This window comes from Bacillus rossius, chromosome 14 (assembly GCF_032445375.1).
Source record: "Bacillus rossius redtenbacheri isolate Brsri chromosome 14, Brsri_v3, whole genome shotgun sequence".
NCBI classification, from domain to species: Eukaryota; Metazoa; Arthropoda; class Insecta; order Phasmatodea; family Bacillidae; genus Bacillus; species Bacillus rossius.
The window spans coordinates 12,893,608-12,898,713 of record NC_086341.1 but is presented as its reverse complement, the minus strand read 5'-3'; positions in this window follow the sequence as shown (position 1 = coordinate 12,898,713).

Genomic DNA, 5,106 nt, shown 5'->3' with positions numbered 1-5,106 from the left:
CATTGTAAGGTTCCAGGCCTTCAGTACCTAACTCAAAAAATGAAAACATCACAATGACTAATTAAATTTATGGTCCAGAAAAATATTTCAAAATATCAAGTGTTATACATCATTTTAAACAGTACCTAGGAAATGTAGTTTTTATTTTATTTGTTTAATAAATTAGAAATTTTAACTTTTTCAATCACAAAAGGTATTCGCTCCCCTTAAGTGTGCCGTCACCCGACCTATGTGAAAGGCCCGGGGGGTACATGACGGGCACTACGGGCGTCGCGGTGCTCTTGTTGTCCGGAGGGGCGCCAGGCTAGCGGGCTACTAGGCCGTTGGTGTTGGGTCGTGGGTACTCTGCCACCGCGTGCCCCGCCAGGTACACGGCTTGAATCTACCCTGAATGGCTCTCCCTTGACTGTGAAGGCCGCTCGGCCGTGTGGAGGAAGGGAGACTCCGGAAAATTAGTGTACACGAGTTGGTGAGAATTACCTTTAATCTACTCCCGCTACAAAACACTCTCACCAACACTTGGCGACGTCTAGCCGTTACACAATTAACACAGAAAAAACATAACACTACGCGACACTAATGGTTACCGCGACAGTCTCGCGGGACGCGGGTCGATGCTCGCTGGAGACGGCCAGCGCCGAACATTAACAGGTGCAGGGGGGGCTCTATGAGCGGGCTCCTAAATTCGGTGAAACACTTACGTGAGTGATACGATCTGCAGCGCGGTATCACGATGAAGACGGTCGGGATAGGCCCGGCTCCGCAAAATACGCGCCGAGTCGACGTGGGCAGCGGTGAATTAACAAAAGGTTTTAAATTTAAAAATTTAGTACAGAATAAAAAATAATCAATGAAAGAAACTTGGATGCTGCCCACGGACACACGTCTGTTCCCGGCGCGGAGTGGTTCGAGACTGCCGGACATGGCCGCCTCGCAAGGAAGTGAAACTTTCTCTTCTTTGTGAGTCGGCGTCAAAAAACTTATATTAACTTAATTTGCTCTATTATAAGCTAAAAACACATTCCAGGTGCTCAATTAAAAGGTAGCACCTGGTAATTGTGTGCTTAAGGCTTAACAACTGTTTTACAGTAGTATTTAATTATTTGAATTGTGGCATCAAGTTGGCGACTGTAAATTTATCAACATATTGTCTCACTGTGAGCTGTTTTAGTTGGATTTCTTCTAATCTGACACGATCATAGTCACGGGCATTTTAATTAAGGCCAGTGGCCGCGGTGACTGTTAATGAGGTTTGTTGTCTATTGGGGTCACGCCCGGGGCGCTCGCCTGACTCAATCTGGCTGGGCAAGGGGCGCGCTCCGAAAACAGGATACGGTACTGGCGGTGCGGAGCACGGGCTTAAAGGCCATGGTCGGTACGACGTCAAGTGCAACTGTTTTAATGAACTTTCTTATGGCAACATTAATCCTCACGGGAAACTGATGTAGGCCGCATCCCCATACATGTGAGACTTCGCCCGTGTTTAAGAGCAGATATTCACCTCTTAAATCTACTGTACCACCATCAGGTCAGTGCTCCAATTAGTCAACTGAATTTGGGGTGCTGATCTCGTTATCGTCACACAAGTGACCTAAAGCAGTGTCTTTGTTATTTTAGTGTATTTTGTAGGGTAATTGTTCCTTGTCGTGTATTTCACCAAGTGTTAACGTGTGCCACATACCAAATTCTTAAGTGTTTCCGCACCAGTAACCGCGCTTTGGCACCTACTGCCTTTACTTCGCTATACAGTCAAACCTGCTGACGCCGACCGCCAATGCTCCTCTATGTCGCATAGACCGCTATGCCTCATCAACGTCTCCTAGAAGCGTGTGCACCGAACGCGCCCGTGCGCGCAGCTAAGTGTAGTGCGTGCGTCGAGGCGATCGCCGTGCAACGAGTGCTGCGCCGGCGGAAGGATCCGGCCGGGTGTGGCATATCCTTCCGCCGCACTACAACAAATTGTTATAATTATGTTTTTCCACAGGATTTTATTAAACATTATTTTTCATTAATTAATAATTCAGTCTTTGCAAAACCATGTTTCACCGTGCGATTTGTCCCGAACCTGGCCGGTTCAGTTTCCCGCGAAATTCACACGTTTCCGCGGGAGGGCTGGCGGGGGAGGGGGGTCGTGCGCGGCGACACCTGCAGTGTCCTTCGAGAGCTCAACCAGGCCGGCAGCCTGCGCGCAACGCGGAACCTTCAACCTTTGCATTCACCGACATGTAGTTTTCCATAGTGTAATTTCTTTTCAACCTTTTGTATAGTTCCGCGGTCGGCCTAAATTTACCATGAGGTACTTAACTTAATTCAATCTGTGCTCCGAGATGAGTGTTTTACGTCATACGTAAGTACTGTGGGGAGAGTATGTGTTTGTACGTCGGCGCTTCACGCCCAACCTAGCCTACAGGCTACTTAGTTTTGGCCCGCACGGGGCAGCCAGCAGGCAACACGTGCCATCCAACTTAATAACGATTCAGTCCCTGGGACACACCTAGTCACCACGTAGAGTCGCCGGAGACACGGGCCTACGTGTTGCTAGCCCAGTTTATCAAGTGTAATGTGTTAGTGGAATAGTTGTTCGCCTAAGTGTAATTCGTCATGTCAGGGCTTATGTATCACCGTCGTACGGCAGTGAGCCACCAAACTTAATAACGATTCAGTCCCTGGGACACACCTAGTCACCACGTAGAGTCGCCGGAGACACGGGCCTACGTGTTGCTAGCCCAGTTTATCCAGAGCTAGGTATTAGTGTAGTGTATTGTGCTTCAAAATATCGTGTGCCATGTCAGTGTCTTTTGTAACTTTCGCGTCACGTATACGAGTCTGCCCCTCACGCGCATAAGAATCGTGAGCCGCCACTGAGGAAGTGAGCTGCGCGTGTGACTAGTCGCGTCGGGCAAACCGTTACGGCCAGAACGGGCAGCACCATGTATTGGGCTGTGCTGTATTAAATTCACCAACTATCTGAAGAGGTTTTGTGTTATTATTCAGGCGTCCCGAGTGGCCTCAACAGCTCGGGGGGCCCTACTGCGTTGACCCCTACCTCTAGCCACAAGGCCGAACCTTCCCTGAGATCACGAACCGGACAACAATTACGTTTAAATAATCAGAGGTAGCGGGGACGGCGTCACTGCATTATAACAATGGTCGTAACTAGGACGCTTTTGTTCAAACAGCACACAGGGCCGTACTTCGGCACTGCAATGTAGTAAACTAAGTGCTGGGGTAGCACCATTATGAAGGGTTGTCCTACAATAAATTCACACAGTCTTGCAATCTAATCGATTTCATTTAATTGCTGTCTCAGCCATGTGGCAAGGAACCCTTCTTAAGATCTTCCCAGGCACGGAATTCGCCTATCCTTATTTATAGGCAGCCCAGAACTGTCTACATTGTTAGGTAGGTAACTTATAAAATTTTTGATGTGATTAAATATTTTTAAATGATTTTGTTTGGTATGGTAAGATTTTCAAAGATACTCTTGAAACTAGAAAAGTTGGGGGGAAATTTACTACATGTTTCATTTTGCGTGAGTTCTATATTCGATAAACGCACGGTTAAAATTATATATATATTTATTTATTTATTTATTTCATATATTGAAGTATTTAACATTGCTAACTTTTAACAGAAACATTTACAAAGATGGAGTCGTTTGATTAAAACGTACATTTATATATTCTCTTTACAACATCATTTTGTATTTAAAAATAGTTACTGTAATCTGTATAGATGTCGTGAAATCTAATTTATTTTTAATATGATTGTGTGTCAATTTATTTTGTTAATTTTAATAAACTTACAACTATACTGTATTTACAAATACAATTTATTTCTTTTAAAGTGACGTACCGTACGCCATATGTATATTTTTAAAAGTTTTTTTAAATGGCAATAGTTTTGAGAGCCAAAAAATATTTATTAAACTGTTCTATAAATATATGTTAGTTTTAACTGTTAATGTGTTAATCCAGTGGTATGTTAACGTTAAGTATAGATTGTTTTTGGAGGAAGATCTAAAAATCTTTCTCTGTATTAAATTTATGATTATGATCGTGTAATGGGTAGAGGTGGGTTGTTACAGCAATTTTCGGTATCTGTTCCAACCTGATACTGATACAGCATTGTACCATGTTACAAGTCTCTGATACTTCTGTATCAGACGGTCCCAGGAGGCAACAAAGCTCCGCGTACGCAGACCGTGCGACCGGAAGGAGAATCTGATACATTATTTATCACGTCTGGTAATTCTCTACCTCTGATACTCTCATGCCCGGATGATACAACCAGTATCAATCAGTTCAACATTCACTGCAGTTCGTCCTGGCCGTGTATCATCATTTTGCGGGCTGTCATGCTTTGTAGTTAGTATCTTTATAGTGAAATAAGGAATGGATAAGTGCAGGAAAAAGACTTCATTTGTGTGGAATTTTTTCACGGAAAATAATGAGTTTGCTAATTGTAATTTGTGTAAACAAAAACTGAGTTATAAATCATCGACTAATCTGAAGAAACATTTGAAAAAACATTGATATAGTATGCTCACTAATGTACCTATCTGTTTTTTTATTTTTTATTTTTGATAAAATCGTGAATTTTTAATGTATAAAACACTAGTTACTAATTGTTTTCGAAAAAAGAAAGTCCATATGTTGATTACATCTGTTATTAGTGTCAACTGAGAATTTATTTGCATTTTCATAGCTGTTAGGTGCACAAATATAAATATAATATCTTGTATTAATGTACTTTTTAATATTAAAATTTCATTAGTTTTATTATTGAACGAGACGGTGCACGCACTGCGCACTGAGCGTACTTTGAAGTAGGACAATAAACAAAACGACTTGTAACCAGGGCTGCCACTCTGATATTCATGAAAAACCTAGATAACCTACAAAAAAACCCAGACACATGGGTAAAAAACCCAGATGCGTCTAAAATGCTATCGTTGAAAATGTTTGCGTACTAATTCAAAAATATAAACATAACTGGTTTTAATATAAAACAATTAATTACCTTACAAGACTGAAAACTGTTAAATACAACCAATACAAGAAAATTACACTGCAGCAAAATGGCTGTATAAGTAATTCTTGGACC